General features: G+C 37.7%; 1 protein-coding gene and 1 long non-coding RNA gene across 2 annotated transcripts in view; one reads left to right on the forward strand and one right to left on the reverse strand.

The window, feature by feature from the left end:
• MIPEP (mitochondrial intermediate peptidase) overlaps nucleotides 1-17,603 on the forward strand; it is a 175,057-nt gene that overhangs the window by 82,873 nt on the left and 74,581 nt on the right. The window lies entirely within an intron of this gene.
• Nucleotides 1,616-17,597, reverse strand: LOC130680112 (uncharacterized). Its single transcript, XR_008993144.1, has 2 exons — nucleotides 15,201-17,597; nucleotides 1,616-14,666 (listed from the first exon to the last, which is right to left on the reverse strand). It is a non-coding gene; the product is annotated as an uncharacterized LOC130680112 (long non-coding RNA).

Here is a 17,603-nt window from a genome sequence, read left to right on the forward strand (position 1 = left end):
CCCATCCTCCCAGAGTCATCACCTTAGCACAGACTCTGGCTTGGTTGAAAGGGGCTTACAGATGACACTTCCATCACCCCTACCTCTCAGGAATTCCAAGAATTTCAGAAGCTCTGTTCTAAGATCAGGATGAAGACCAAGTATTTCCTATTATGTCACAGTGTCACACCACCCTATTTCCCATCAGCAGTATCTGCTTCTGTCCTCTTTTTTTTTTTTTCCAATTTCCAGCCCCCCTTCCTCTCCCACACACCTTTGCCCTGTCTCCACCTTTCCCACAATGCCCACCTGGTATATTGCATGGAGCAGGACTTCCAGCCCCAGTGTATGGGAAATATTTTGTTCAGTCTGGGCCTCCATGTCTTACAGTAACATTGATAAACTAGAAAACATTCTGAGGGGTGGCTGCCCCATTAAGCATAAAATGGGAAACCATTTCATACTTGGAATGATATAAGACTACAAAAAGAAACTGTGGTCTGTCATATAATTGAAGGATACCATGTAAAGGGAAGAAGCAAATTTTTTCTATGTCATTCCAGAAGAAAAAAAGATATTACAAGGAAGAGTAGATGGAAATTACAATGAAGCTGATTTCAGATCAGTAGATTCTTCTCATAAATGAGTAGAGAGAGGAGATGACCCTGAAAGTAGTAAACTTTTAACATTTAATGTTGCAAATTAATATTTGTAGAATGAAACCACCATCCAATTTAGAAAGTAAAACATTATCATATACTCCTTTCCAGAGGTAAGGACAGTCCTGAATTCTTACTAATTTTTTGCTTAAAAGTCACATGAGTTATTTATTTGTAAGCAGTATGGTGTTGTTTTTGTTTCTGAGCTTTACATGTAGCTGAAGCATATGTACTTTGAATTCAGTGTAATACTCCATAATTCATGTGCTCCTTCTCCTGCCACGGGTGCATGGCTTCCTCCAGGGTTTTGCTAGTTCACATAATCCTGCTGTGAACATTTTTATACTCATGTGCATGATTGGAATTGCTGGGTTTGTAAAGTGTTTAAGCTTAGGAGATAAGGCCGAATTGTTTTTCAAAATATTTGTGCTTATTTGCACTCTTCAGCAATGGTTCCCATTTCACAACATTCTCCTCAGCATTTGATATTGTCAGAAGTTTTAGTTTAATTGTGTGGTTATGAAATGGAATGCTGTTGTGACCGTAATTGGCAGAAGCATTCCCTGATTACTTTTAAAATTGAACATCTTCCTGTGGCTTTATTGTTCACTTTTGTTTTCTCTTCTGCCAAATGCCTTTTTGTCTTAGGCTCTTTCTCCTACTTTGTGGCTTACTTTTTTCTGTATGATTTCTCAGCATTCATGATGTGTTAGAAAAAAAATCCTTTGATAGGCATATGTCTTCCCTCAGTTTATGATCTGTCCTTTCACTTTCTTTATGGTATCTTTGGTGGATTTAATTCCTTCATTTTAATATTTTTGAATTTAGCAGTCTTTACTTTGTAGTTGTGCTTTTTATGTCTTATTTAAGAACCTTTATTTTTATGGAACCTTTGTTACCTAACCTCATCACAGAACCTTTGTTTCTGTAAAAGTCATAAAAGTATTCTTCTGTTTTCTTCTAAAAATTTTAATATCTTTTCTTTAAGTCTTAATAAATCAAGTTGGAAATTCTCTTTGTGTTGTGGTACAAGGTAGAAACCCCATTTCCTTTCTTACCTATGGATAACTGATTGTCCCATAACTGTTTATTCTTTCTTGAGTGATCTGTCATAGACAAAGTACCCATTATATGTAATAACCTGTTATGGGATTTCTCTTTTATCCCATTGCTTAAGTTGTCTGCCCTGATTTCAGTACCATGCTGTCTTTATTACTGTAGCTCTTCCCTCTATTCTTAAGAAATTTCTCATCTATTCTTGGGCCTTTGTGTTCTTTCATGTACCACATTTTTAGAACCAACTTCTCTATTTTCTTGAAACACTCTGAGATAAGTTTGGTTGGGATTGCATTAAATCTATAGATCAATTTGGGGAGGATGAATATTTCTGAATATTGGATCTTCTAATCCATGAATGTGACATTTCTGTCCATTTGTTAGGTCTTTTTAAAACATCTTTTAATAGTTTTAAAATTTTCTTCCTAAGACTCAGCTTTGGTTAGAATTAGTGCTAGATGCCCTACCTTTTTGATACTATTGTAAATGGTACACTTAAAAAAGTTACATTTTCTAATTGTTCTAGTGTTTAAAAGAGCAAATTTTCCTCTTTTGTGTATAGACTGTATTTTCAGCAACCTTCCTCAACTTTCTTATTAATTCTAATAACTTGTCTATAGAATTTTTAACATTTTTTTATCCACTTACTTCTACAAATAGTGACAGTTTTGTTTTTCTTTCCAATTCATTTTTTTTTTAATTTCTTTTTCTTGTCCTCCTCAACTTACCAGAACCTCGAGTGCAGAGTTGAATAGAAGCTGTGGTGTGGGCATTTCTGCCTTTATTCTGATGTTTAAAGGAAATGTTTCTAATGTTTTACCATAAGGAAAGGTGTTTGTTGTAGATTTGGTGGAAATATCAGGAGAAGGAAATTCCTTCCTATTTCTAGTTTACTAAGTTCTTTTTTTAAAATCATTAATGGATATTTCATTTCATTAGATTTTTTTTGTGCGTCTTTTCAGGTAATTGGGTCATTCTTTCCCTTTAATCTCTTACTGTCGTGAAGGTTAATGTTAAATGTTAAGCCACCTTTTCATTTCAGGATTAAACAACCTTGGTCCTGACTTACTATTTGCAATACACTGTTGGCTTCCGTTTGCTATATTTCACATATAGAGGATTTTTGCATCTTTTTGAGCTTTCTTCGGTTGTGACTTTTCTTTCTCCTCTTGTTCTTCATACTGGTGTTAGTATAGACCATTTCATAAAATGAGTTGTTGAGTGTTTCTTCTGTTCCGTTCCTTACAAGCACTTTTATAACATTGTAATAATCTATTTGTTGAAACTTTGTCAGAATGAATCTATAAAATCGTTCTGGGTCTATTATTTTCTCTGTGGGAAGATTTTTTAAATGGCTGATTCCTTAATAGTCATAGGAGTCTTCAGGCTTTATTCTTAAGGAAGCTTTGCTAAGTTGTAATTTACTAGAAATTTATCCATTTAATCCAAGTTTTCAAGTTTATTGGCATAAAGTTCTTTATAACATTCTTTTGTCCTTCAAATTCTGCTAAATGTATAGTTATTTCCTTTTCATTCCTAATGATTGTTCTCTCATTTTTTTCTCTATTTATCTTGGCAGAAGTTTTTTTCAGTATTTGCAAAGAACTAATGCCAACTTTATCTTCTCTATTTCGTTTCTTTCAGCTCATTAGTTTCTATTTTTATTATTATTCTCTCCTTCCTCCTTCTTGGTTTGCCCCTGTACCCCACACCTGCTTTCTTAAGGTGGACACTGAGCTAATTAGTTCTACTTTTGAAATGATTATGACGTTATTTAGAGCAGTTTTAGCGTCATAGCAAAATTGAATTGTGGGTACAGGGGTTTTCCATATACCCCCTCCATATCTACAAACGCGCAACCTCCCTGTTATCTACATCCCCCACTAGAATGGGACTTTTGTTACAGCGGATGAACCTACACTGACATGCCATCATCACCCACAGTCCATAGTTTATGATGCAGTTCACTCTTGGTGTTATACATCCTGTAAGTTCAGACCGATGTATAATGACGTGGTGTCATGACAAGTATTTTCAATGCCCTATAAATCGTTCTACCCATATTCGCGCTCTATATATTGTCTATACACACATACAGAGCTGTTTTATCTTCCTACTGAACTATTCCTTTCTTTCTCATGTGTTATCCTCTTAATCTTTGTAATGCTTCATCTTAGAATCTGTTTTTTTCTAATGATTTTTTAATCCTAGTTACTTTACTAATCACCAAATATAGTCATTCAGTTTTTGAGAGAACCTACGTTTTTTTGAATAATTTTGTCCATTGGCTACCACACTAAAATGTTTGTTGCTCTAGATATCTTTCTCACAAAATATTCAACAAAAAATAATAAAATTAACATTTATTATTTTCTATGTTTTATCTTAATCCTATCCAGCAGTGAATGAAGTAGGTACATACCTATCCTCATGTCATAGGAACTGAGTTAGGTTAAATAATTTGCCAGGGTCACACAGTAGTAACATGGGGGTTGATCTATTAGTTTCTATTAGTGATCTATTAGTATATCTATTAGTTTCACATCAGTGTTCTGTCAGTGTTGCCAAAATCAATATTATAACATAGTAGGTGTTTTCTTTTTCCAGTTTTTGTTAGTGAAAAAATCTCTTAGTATGGTAGGAAATGTCTTATACTTCTTATACAATATGTCTCACAAAGTAACAGGCCCATTTCATTCTGTTACTTGTAGAATAGTAAAATTCTAGAGCCTTCATTTTAGAACTGTTCAGTGCTGAGTCATTGTAAGATTTAGTTTGTTCCCTTAGTTTGTAAAAGTAAGCTTACGGCTAAAATTTCTTAAGATCTATTTCCAAGGAGACATACAGACTTGTAATAGATCTTCTCCTGTCATTCTCATTCAGGAGATGTGAATAAGAATTGAAGGTAAAAATTATAGTACAACTAGACCTAGATTAGTTTTGGGAGGTTTAACTTACTTGGAAACTTTTCTTAATTTTAGCTTTAGTGCTTCTCAATTGTTTCTAGACAGGAGCCCTGAACTGGGAGGGAGAGATGGGTCTGACCCTGGCCCCACCACCACACGCAGGTCACCTCAGGTCAATCACTGAACTCGTCTGAGACTTCTCTGCTCTTTTATATAAAGAAAAAATTAAAAATTTGGAAACTAAAAATTAATATCTCCATAGTGACCTCAAAAACTCTAGTCAGTCAAATTTAATAATGTATGCAAACTATAAACATGGTATTATTGGAATTTTTTAAAGAAAGAAAGGAAATTACACCTGTCACACATTAAAATGTTTAATGTTGAACCCTGTGAAATTCAAAATATTTCTGTTTCTTTGACCCATTGGTGAGTCTGTGATAATATGTAAGCATATCTAAAGATTCTTTCATCTCCTACCATTTTAGTTTGTTAGGATACTACACTAAAAATCAAGTAAGTGAAAAATAATGTTGTCTCCTGTCGGTTTAGATCTGAGATTTTTGTCTCTTTGGGCCTAGGCAGCGTTTACGTTCTATTGATCACGTGTCATCTGGATTACTGGTTAATAGCAAAACAGATTACTTGAGACACTGAGTCCAGCGGTTTACCCATTACAGACGCCTATGGAGGTTTAGTGCCCGGGGTGGTGTGGGACCCAGCTGCAGAACTGAGGCTGCTGACTCGGAGCCTGGACAGCTTTGTTGCTGGGCTTTCTGCCTCTGAAGCCTTTTCTTGTTCTGGATGACAGTGTCTCAACAAGTTTACATCATTAGATCCAACATGTTCTCAAGGGATATTGATGGTAGGAATTCTTTGCTTCAGGAAGGTTTGAATTATTACCATAACAAGGATTTGTACCAGAGAATGTCTTAACTTTTAATATTTATGCAGCTTCTACCATAATAAATTTTCTAAATGGTCATTAATAAAACAAGATATTTTATCATAATGACTTGGCTCTGTAAGAATTTATACTAAAACTTTTAACAGGACATTATTTAAATTATACTGGTGAGATGGTGAATTGATAGAAAATGTCTGGCAAATTTATGAGGTTACATACAAGTTAAGCTCATGGGGAAACATTCAGAGAATGCAAGTAATGCCAAGTTTGCTAAAGCATTTGCATTTTTTTAGGTTTCTAAAATCCTCCAAAAATGTGCTTTCTTAATAAAAGCTATTATTATTTTAATATTTGTGTTCCTGCATATGTTCAGCTAACAGTGCAGCTTGTATTTAGTCCACAATACAGTAAACTACTTCTTTCTTCTGGTGAGGCAGTTTACGTCGGCTCTGGACAACTAACGGAGTTTGACTCACCCAAAGCTCTCAGGAAAGTTAGTTGTTACTAGGGTGATGATGCAATCTATTGCCCAAGCCAGAACACTTTTAAGAAGGAAGAGGGGTGCTATTATTAATCACACCAAGACTGTTAGGCCCACCTGCATGTGGGGTCACCCCAGCTACAACAGCATTTAGAGAGACAGAAGTGTTACATGCAGGAACTTGAATTTCTTGCAGTTAGTTAATACTTTTCACAAGTTGATTGAATAATTATTATCACATTGAATCTTCATGTTATATTTTTTGCAGCGGTATTTTTATCCTCATTTTATAATTGAGAAAACATATGAAGAGACTTACCTGCTGTCACAGAGCAAAGGAGTAGCAACAGAAAATGGCAAGTTGCCTAGCGTTAGATGCCGTCCTGTCTCCTTCCGTATCTCTCACCGTGCTGCTTTCCTGTGGACAGTCCTGCTCATAAAACTGGGATAATTTAATTTTGCTCACTTTGTTTTCCAAGTCATTGTGATGATTATGTTTTTCCAACTCAGGGCATCTCAAACTTTAATGTATGTAAAGTCACCTGAGCATCTGGTTGAAATGTAGATTCTGATCAGTGGGTGTGGAGCACCCAAGATTTCCTTTCTTCAAGAAGCTCCCAGATCATGCTGATGCTGCTGTTATCTGCTTGCTTCCGGCTTCATAGAGTTGGGTGATTACTGTTCTTACAATTCTCATTTGAATTCTAAATTAAGAAACAAGACTGTACGTTCTTGGTAAAAGAAAGGGTTGATTTTTTTAGTTCTTGATTTCAATTTTTGGCCATGGTTGTGCTTTAGCCTTTAAAAAAATGAATGAATGAGTGCCGGGGACCAGGTTCTAACATGGCTGTGTGCTTTGGGTGCAGAGAAGGGTGAGGGTTCCGCTCCCTAGGAGGCTCTGAAGGGCCTCACATCCCCGTGGCCGACTGCGCCTGAGTCTGGTTGGAGCTCCAGAAATTAACATTAAAACCACTGAATGCATCCATGAATATAGGATGAGTAAAGTAGCTAAATACTAGAAATAGGAACTGCTGCTCAACACCCAGCAGCACCGTGGGGCAGGGCAGCATGGCTTCCTGCTACTCTGAGGCTTTGTAGTTTGTGGGAACTTGGCATTTATTATCAGACAGGCTGCGTTGTCATTACTGTACTCACACAAGGTCAAGTCTTAATTCTTTAGAAACAATACAAGCAGGCAGTTTTGTTTCAAATAAAGAGCAGTGATCACTGTGGAAAAATTCATACTGAACTATTAAAATTAGGTAAAACTAAATCAGTATAGTTAATTGTGGGCATATAATGTTCCAATTATAGAAACAACAATTCTACCATTTTCCTATGTATCAGTTGGGGATAAAAACCTACAGTGTCTTTCTACATTTTGTATATAGGTGGATCTTTGAAATAGAAATGCCACCACCGCAACAATATAAGAGTTACAATTAGTTTTAACTAATATGTAATTAATAGGACAGTTGCCTTTCAGACTCTGTAAGTAAGTACTGTCTTCTGTTTAGAGGAAGCTTTTTATCTGTACCTCTTCTGTGGTACTTGGGGCATCTTCCCTTGGTCATTAGTTTCCACATACATTCCTTTTCTCATTTCTGACAGCAGGGTCAAGAGGGATTCATTGTATTACCCTGCTGCTTAGGAGGGGCCTTGCACACAGTGGGTTGCAAAGATGAGCTGATAAAGGAGGGGTCTCATTTTCATTACTCTCCTCCCCAAGCAGGGCCTGTGCACTCAGTACGCACAGGAGTCAGCCTGTCTCAAACCACGGCTGCTTCAGGCCCAGCAGGCTTCTAGAGAGACAACAAAAACTGCACGCGTTTTTATAAAAGAAACGCAGGCAAGGGTGTAAATTATCTGAAATATAAAGTTCATTCATTAAATATTATTTTAAAATAAATTTGTATTAATACTCTCAAATCTTGTTCAAAATAGTCTGCCCTTGATAAAGGATACAGATTATCCCAGAGAAGCATTTCTGAAGAACTCTGCTAAGCTGGTTTGTGAGGGTTGTGGATTGCTAAGCTTTGTTGACAGGATAACTAGATACACTGTTGTATTTAAATTAAATGACTCCATGAACCACTACAGATAGTAGGAAATACATGAAAAAGAGCAACGTAGAAAGTGGCCTCTTTATACTGTGGAAAAAGAAATTTGCAAGAAAGAAATGTGGGGTTTGGGGCCTGTATTGTTTGGTCTTCACAGTGCGGACTCATTGTCTGCGGGTGGCTGTGGCTCCTGGCTATGGCCCAGCGGAGAGCAGCCATGGTTTGGAGCAGAGAGGTCACAAGGAGCTTCGGGACCTGCTCGCACGCTGCGAGACTGGGGTGGGGAGAAGAGCATCTCTCCGCAGCTCTGCCTATCTGCTTCCGGGCTGGAAAGAAAAGCAAGTTAGGTTGTTCTCCTTCATTGACTCATCAGCTTGTGTGAGTTAGAAGTGACCACTCTGACTGAGGCACTGAAACTGGGGGGCTGAGGAAGCAACTGGGGCATCCTGGAGGCGAGTGTCCAGAGAGCCTGGGGAGTCAGGCAGCCTGGGGAGAGGAGAGAGCCAATGGGACTTAAAGAGCTAAGAAGGAGTTTTCCAAAGAAGTGTGTGTATCTTCAGGATTGGAAAGGAGTTTAAAGATCAGTGATAATGATACAACTGTATTTGTGCATTCATTTCCTTAAGAAGTTTTATTTATAATAGTTTTTCTTTCATTAGTGGAAGTTTACATTTAGTTTCTTTAACAAATCATGTCCCAACTAGTGTCCTCTAGACTAAATCACCTGCTTATGTAAAGATGTCTTACAAAGTAGGAACATGCTATGCTCAAATGGTTTTGGAAAATGAGTGTTGAAGTGGAATGGGTTTCTGTATTCTAGAAGCTGGGACTGCTCATAACTTTTAATATGCTAATTTGAATTGTGAATCTCCAGGAAAGGAACTTAATTTTGGAAATCTCCTGGACAAACCTGACCTGCTTTTATTGCTGTGTCTTCTACCACAAAGCAGGGCCTGCACTCAGCAAACACAGGCATGGGAGTCAGCCAGCATCACATGGACAAGTACCTTCAGACCCAGTTGGATTCCATAGATAGAAAATAAAGAGTGTAGGAAGAGTGTTCCACACATAGTTAGCTACTTAAACCCTTGATAATGACACACTTCTAAACCTCGGCAGGAAGATGTACAAAATGCTGTTGGTGGAACACTTTGAATAAAAAGTTTTATTATTATTTGTCTGTTTTCTTCTATGTGGAAAATTCACTTTATATCTCAGGCACAATTTGTGTCACATAGAGATTCATAGTTCTCCATCTAAAACTTTGGGATTAGATGCTTTGGAGTTCAGGATTTTCTGGATCTTAGACAAGTAAAATGGTTGATATTTTGTATATTTGAATGTTTAAAACATAGTGGCATTTGGCAGGGTACTCTGTAGTCAAAGGAATGCATATTTCAGTATAGTCACAAAGTTGAAAAAGTATGTTGCAGATTTCACATTTGTTCAGGGCAGGTTTTGCCATCAAATGTATTTGTGTCAAATTTGTGAAAAACCTTCAGTCTTCAGACCTCTCTGGATTATGGGATTCCAGATAAAGGATCTATGAAAGCATAAAAGACCTGTACTCAGAGCAATTTGAATAGGCATATCATTGAGTTCCCCTCTCTGACTAAAGATACATTTATGGCCCAGTTGTGCAAAGTGAAGGAAAGTATAAGACATGTATGTTGTTAGCATGCCTGAACTCAATTCTGACCTCATTTTATTTTCCCACCTTCATCTCCCCTCTCTATAACTTCCTCATCCATTAATTATGTACTAATTGTATATTAAATACATGCATTTAATATTGACTGAAATTTTTATTGCCACTACTAAACCTTTTTTGGAGGGAACTTGTTGGAGTATTAATAGAACAAATTTTGCAAAGGGTTATTTTTGCCATCAAGTGTCATAGTATACCTTAATTGCGTTACTGAATTTTGAGGGGCAAATAAGTCGAAAATATATTCCCAAACCTGAAGTTACCCAAACTGCAACATATATCATAAACTTTGAAGCAGATGTTGGAATTTTAATTCTTTTGAGGGCAGGAGATGGTGTTGTGTCTTTTTTCTTCCTATGGCACCTTATACTAAGAACTGGTTGGTGCTTTTTAGCATATATTGAGATAATATATTTGTGTATTTCACCATTTCATTGTCTTTAGAAGTATATGAATGTGAGTTATATGCATATCTAACTCTCATTCCCTGTTTTTTGACATTTGTTAATTAAATATAAAAGTAGAAAAAAGCCACTTAAGTGAACTTAAAATTAGTAAAGATTGCAAATGTAAATAGCATTGTAATTAGTATAGTTTGGTCCTTTTGGCCAGCCTAAAGGAGATGGTGCTTTAAATCTGACCTTTTATTCCTCAAGCTTACAGGAACTGAAATAATGAAAAATGTGGGTTTTTTCCCCTAATGGTAATTTAAAATAAAAACAACAAGATGTAGAATTTGAGTTCCTTGAGAAATGGGATTTTTGTCTGTTTCGTTCACTGATCTGTCAGCTGTGCCTGTCACATAGTGGGCAATCAGTACGTATTGAGTGACTGTGTCTTGGCTAAAATACAAACTAACTGATACTCATACTGATACACTAACTGATATGCGTAGATGCCTGCTTGACAGTATTAAAATAAACTGTCTTAACACACATGATGATGGATTGCAAGTTCCTTCATAATCATCTTTAATTTCTGATTCCTAACTAAATGAAGTAGTTTACCTTTTGCAAAGCTCTTCTGCTTTTTTGTTTTGTTTTGTTTTCCCCTTTGGAAGCAAAAAGCCCAGATCATATGACTCACGGAGAACTGTTGGGGATGTGGGAAGCTGGAAAGAGGTCTGCTCCCAAGCTAACTATATGGGGAAAAACACAGATAAAATTCTGATTTTTCCTTATCTCATCTTTTCATAAGATAGCTGAGATCATGGGGCCATCAAGTTGTCTGCATCCTGCAGACTGGCTTACCTGTGGCAAAGCATAGGTGGGAGGCCGGCTGCTATACAAATGGGTAAGGAGACATCAGGTAACATTTTAACAAATTATTTAAGGCCAAGTGTGGGCTGGCCTTTCTGTCTGGAATAGTTGAAGGCCCTGATGTAAGGTTCTTTTCCATTAGCCTTCACCAGGTGCTCATCAGAAATAAGGGCAGCAGTGGGGGAAACTGTGCAGAGCCTTTGTCAGTGCCGAAGGCCTACAGGAGGTGACTGGCTGCTGCTGCAGAAACAGCACAAAACACTGCCTCCTCGTGTAAAGATAAAGAAATCAGTAGAATCAGGCTAAGGGACTTTAAAATAACTAATGGCTAAAGTAATTTTAGAGTAGGTAGCAGGATTTAAATACTGTTAAAGGACATCATGGAAAAGGTGGGCAGAATGTATAAACAGATGGGGAGGAGGGATGGAACCTGAGAAACACTCAAGTAGAAAGGCAAGAAATTAGGCCTTGCTATCATATATGAAGAACTCCTTTGAGGGGGCTCATCAGTGCACTTGATACACCTGAGGAAACAATGAGTGAATTCAGTGATCTTAAAGATAAGTCAGTGGTAATTATCCAAACTCCAATACAAAGGGGACAAAGAGTGGGAGGGGGAGACAAACAGAGCTTCCAAGGACTTTGGGACATTATCAAGCAGTATAACATGTTCAAGTAGAGCTCCACAGGGAAGAAGAGAGAGTTAACGAGAGAAGAAATATTTATTTAAAGGAGTAGTGGCTGAGAATTTGCAGAATAATGAAAATCAAGCCAAAGATCCAAGAAGCTTAGAGAACACATCTAGAAACATTATATTCAACTGCTGGAAACAAAAGATACAGAGATAACTCTGAAGGCAGCCAGAGGAATAGAAGACACAAGGAACAGAGATAGAAATTATAGCACATATGGCATTAGAAACTATGAAAGTCTGAATTACCAAGATCCATAGCATAAGATACATTTGATTAAAATATCAGAAGGGAACATCAGAAGGGGAACATTTTCTGGTTAGTACCAGTCTCTTCTCAGTATGAACTGGATCCTGCAGATAAAGAACTGACTCATTGTTTGATAACCAATTCTACTTAAAGTGAGAGAAAAATGTTTTCAAAATGTGAATTAATGACTTAGTTTTGTGGCAGATATTGAAATATGAAAGACTAATAACACTTTAGTTGATTTCATTGTTATTCTAAAAACCTTGAAACAATCACCATGTTGGAGAAAAAGCTGAGTAATTTGAGGAGGCACATGTGTTTCATTAAGCATATTTGGCTATTTTATAAGTGAAATATAAACAGGAAACTATGAAAGTAACATTTCCTTATTAAGAACTTGATTGTTAAGTGCTCCAGAGAGACCAGTTAGCTATAATTCCTATCTTCTAAGAATTTATAAATCTAAAGCAGATCAAATTTACAAAATATGTAAATAAAACAGTAAAATGTAAATAAGGTATGTCAAAGTCAGTTATTGTATGCTAAGACAGTTGTAATAGTAAATAATACTAGCTACCATTTAACATCCAAACCTGATATAATATGTTTTTTAAATACATTAACTTGTTGAATTTTCATCTAATTCTGTGACAACATAGTACGGACATTTTGCAAATGAGGAAAATGTGGCTTAGAGAAGTTCAGGACATGGTCCCACGTTATGCCACTGTGCTGGGAAGTGGCATAGTTAGGATTCAACCATAGTTTTGTCTGGCTCCAAAACCTGTGCTCTTCCCTTTACATTCTGGTGAAGCCTAATAATGGGAACTTTAGATTCAGACCAGTGTCGGTTTAAGGCAGACATGCTCTCAGTTCTCCTCTAATGGATATAAGAAGAAGGTTTCCCAGAAGGAATGGTATTTCTAGATGTACAGGATGATGTAAAGCAGCTGTTTCAGCAGGCAGACGTTAAGGACGCTGGAAACAACCTCAAAGGCCTGAGAGTTTTCCAGTTATCCAATTTCTTACATAATCATTCTTTACCAAAATTAGTTTATCTGAAATTCATTCTTGATTTATAGCATTCTTAGTATACCACTAGATTTCTTTTTAACCTGTAATAAATAGGACAGTGTTCAGATCCTATGAAGAATTACACGTCATTGTTGAGATAGGAGATGTAGTGATAAATGGGAGTATTTTCTCCCTTGGAAATTAGGAAGATTGAAGTAGAAGCTAGTAAAACATAGAGTTGATGATATGGTGAAAGAATTATTATTTTAATGTATTGGACTTTGGTAAATTTCCATTCTAATGTAGTGAAAAGTAATTCTGATACTGTTTGAAGTTCAGGTGTTTTAAATGCATTTTCATTTATATATATATAGTTGCTGTCAGCATGGATATGTTCATTCTGTTTCTTCAATATATCAGCTCTCAGAGTCTTGACTAAGAGGCAATAATACGAAACATCTGTGCTACTCTGTAGATATAACCACTTTGTGAATGACAGAAAAAAAATTAATTATTTTAATATTAGTTATCATGACTCTGGTTGGTAAAGTGACATTTACGGAAGAAAATCTTGGCCAGGAATCATTTTTCTAGTTTAAAGCTTAAGACTTAACTGCTAAATATTGTTCATTTAATTTACATATAACTTGAAAATCAGTTTGTATGGCATTTAAGTTTTGTTTTTTGTTGTTCTTTTAATTTAAAAAGAAGTGCTTTATAAGAGGATAAATACGTACAGGCATACAGGCATAGCTTCTTTTATTATGCTTCGCTTTATTGAACTTCGCAGGTACCGTGTTTTAAAGCTTATGTCTAACAAGTTTATTGGTGCCATTTTTCCAACAGCATTTGCTCACTTCATGTCTCTGTCTCACATTTTGGTAATTCTCGCAATATTTGAAACTTCATTATAGTTATATTTGTTATGGTGATTGGTAATGTGATTACAACTTGCTGAAGGCTCAGATGATGGTTAGCATTTTTGAGCAATAAAGTATTTTTTAATGAAGGTATGTACATCCTTTTAGACATGAAGTTACTGCATACTTAGTAAACTACAGTACGTGGTGGAAACATAACTTTTATATGCACTGGGAAGCCAAAAAATTCACTTGACTTACTTTTTTGCTTATTTGCTTTGTTGTGGTGTCTGAAACCAAACTGCAGTACCCCCATCCATGCCTGTAACTCCATTCCAGGAGCTGAAATGCATTTATTAATTCCAGTCAACTAACAACCAAACTAGATTTTTAAACATTCTTTTTTCCTGCTTACACCACACATATATAAATGTATCATTTAAGTTATGATTTGATGGTTTAATGATTCCTTATAGCTGTTCTGCCAGGATGGTGCTTATTATCTACGTATATTTCCTTATATTTTTGGTAAACATTTTTTGTATTCACTATGTAGAGTAGGCCTTGAATACATAATTTTGGGAGGTGTTTTGTACTTAAATTTCTATTTTGAAATAATCAGAGATTCATAGGCAGTTGCAAGAAATAATACAGAGGTCCCTTTACCAGCATGTAACCTTTACCAGCAATGGTACTCATTTCCCTCTGTTGGCATTTTGTCTAACTCTAGTAGCACATATGTTTTCTTTTTCCAGTACTTAATTTTGATGAACTGTTTTCAGTTGTCTGTGTTCTCACATGCTCTTTCTCTTTTCATCTTTTGTTTTATTGTAAACCTGACAAGGAAAGAAATGAGCCTCATTAAATCTGACCCTTTAATGTTTGCCGTTCCTGTATGGGTTTGAATGTCTGAGATACTGGCCACTAAATAAACAAGCGACTTCCAAAGGAAAGGGGGTATGTTGGGTTTGGCTCTTAGATCCAGTACTTGGCATTTCCACATCATTGTGTACAGAGCAGAAATAGTAAACCTTTCAAAGACGCCTGACCCCTGGGGCTGCTGGTGCCTCTGCTCCTTGTCTGCAGGGGCACCTTCCGTGGGCTTTCTTGCTCTCTCCCTCCCCCACCACAGACTTGACTTTCCTCCTCATCTACTTCCCATCGCCCGTCCGCAAGGAGGTAGCTCGGTTCCGCCTCACCCCAGGCCCGAGGGGAGTCCCAAGGCGCTGTGGGGCTCAGGAGGGTGCACTTCCTGGCGGAGCGCTCTCCATGCCCTCTGACCTCCTGAACCCCGATCCGACTCCCTCTGACGGTGTCCTCTCCGACCTCGCAGAGAGCCTCACCCAGTGGGAGCCCCCCTGCCCTCTCACCTGCCGTCTGCCCAGCCTCTCTTCCTGCCTTGCCAGGAACCTTACTCCTTGCTGCTTCTCTGTTCACGTGTCTAGTTTTTGTCCCCTCTCGGGGTCGTCACCGTCAGCATCTCTTAGGCGTTTCCCAAGCTTAAACCACAGCTTCCTCCACGTTCTCCCGCTGCAGCAGCTCCTGCCGGCCCTCCGCACTTGTCCTCCTGCTTGTGGACACAGTTGTCACGTGTCTCCCGCTCTGCTCTTGGCCCCAGCCCTCTCTAGTGGGGCCCCTGCGCCAGTTGCTTAGGGCGCTGATATGTGTCACTGGTCCACTGACTATATATAGCTTCCTAACTTGTTTTTCGAATCCACTCTTACCTTCCTCCTACCCAGTGTCTACACTGCAGCCAAAGGAATCTTTTAAAAACACAAATCTGACCGTGTGTCTTCTCTGCTTCAAACTCCCCAGCAGCCTACCACAGAGGCAGAGTCTGAGGGTGGAGACCGGTGTCCCTGCTTGGCTTCATCCTGCCTGTCGCATCACCAGAACCCTGCTTCCCTGCCCACGACTCTCTTCCACCTCCTGCCAGCAGCCCTCTTCTTTTCTGACCTTTGTGTATGCTGTTTCTTCTGTGAAATGCTGCTTTCTCCCTGCAGCCATCCCTCCTTGTCTAGTTAGTGTCTGGTCACTTTGCACATCTCGCTTCAGCACCATTTCCTGCAGGAGCCTTTCGAGGTTCTGGTGTTCATACTGACCTGCCCTTCTTTTCCGTCCGAGCCCTTGTTAAGCTGTGACTCTTTATAAAGTCCTGCTTCTGTGGCTAGTACTGGCCTGGGAAACTCAGGAGACCAGGGACCCTGTCTGGTCACCGTATTCTGTCCCTCGTGCCTAATACAGTGCTTGCCTTGTGCTGTTTTTCATTGTTTGTTGAATAAATGAGAAAATACCATCCTTGCACATGTACTTTTATTTTTATGAAAATAAAACTATCAAAGCTTTGTGAAGAATGGAAAACACAAGTATAGCACGAGCCCTGTCAACAGAAGGTGTAATATAAAGTTTAAGGAAACCTGAACATTTTGGTATAAGCTGTTGGCATATATGACTTAACTAAATCTTGCTTTTAAAATCCTGGTGGAGGAAATTTTTGTTTTATGCAAGGTGGGTGCCCCTCTTGTCAGAAAGCCCCAGGCCTTTTACTTCAACCAGAATTTATACTATACAGTGTCTTCCAGTCTGTGTCCTAACTCTTTAAAATTGCTTTTTTTTTTTGGTTTGCTTTTCCTATGACCAAATGGAAAGAGAAGGGAAAGGCTGTCATATCTGAGGGAGGTTTGCTGTGTGAGTTTTTGCCGTATAGTACTATAGTCTTTCACTTTTGCAATCACTTTTTAATGATCACTCTTGTGTTCATTCCTTCTGCAAATATCTATTGAGTGTCTGCTGTATGCCAGGCACCATTCTAAGTGCTAGGGACATGGATGGATGGGTGGATGGATGGATAGATACAGATGGATGGATGGATATAGATGGATGGATGGATGGATGGATGGATGGATGGATAGATGGATAGATAGATAGATAGCAAGAAGTGCCTGGTTCCCCTTCCAGCAGACAGCTCATATAGCATTTATTGGTGGTTATACAACTCTAGTGCCAAGTGATAGGTCTCTTCTGTAAAGCTTTTCTCTTTAGAGGGACATTCAGCTTAATTTAGATTATAGAGTTGTATAAAGTTCTAGCTTTCTTCAATAAACATCAATATTAATGATTTTAAAGTAGAGAAAGATTGACTAAAGTACTTCTTCAAACCACATTATTGGTTTATTTTGAAGAGAATATGTGATGTTTATATGGTTAGGCCTAATTAAGCTCAGAGAGGAAGCCTTAAATCAGGGAGGGACATTACACTGAATGTCCCAAAGCTCTGCTGTTGGAAAATAAAAGAATGTGCAATTCATTACCGTGGTTATTTGTTAGGATATCAGTTCAGCTCTAATAGTGGCTGCAACCATGAATTATACTTTATCTCTTGATATTTTAGTCTTTTACTCCTATCATCAGTCATTATATGCGCTTAAGAGCCAGTAGAACACTTGAACAGGTTTTCATTGGTAACCAAAGTGGGAGCTTTTACTAAGGTTTTTAATAGATTTTGAAAGATTCATGCCACCTGCCCTAGTTACCAACAATGCTGAATTTTCATGTACAAACCCCTGTTTGACAATCACCACTTGTTAAAATTAAATGAAGTCCTTCATCCTTTGTTATCTTGTCAACTAAAATATTTCAAAGTTGTTGTTTATAAACCATAATGAAATTATATTTTTTCATTTAATGCCATCTTTAACTTTGCTGCCTCACAAGTACATAGTGCAATGACTTAGTCAGCAATTTACTCACATCTGTATTCTTTTGGTTTTCAA

Source organism: Manis pentadactyla, chromosome 2 (genome assembly GCF_030020395.1).
Source record: "Manis pentadactyla isolate mManPen7 chromosome 2, mManPen7.hap1, whole genome shotgun sequence".
Classification (NCBI taxonomy): Eukaryota; Metazoa; Chordata; class Mammalia; order Pholidota; family Manidae; genus Manis; species Manis pentadactyla.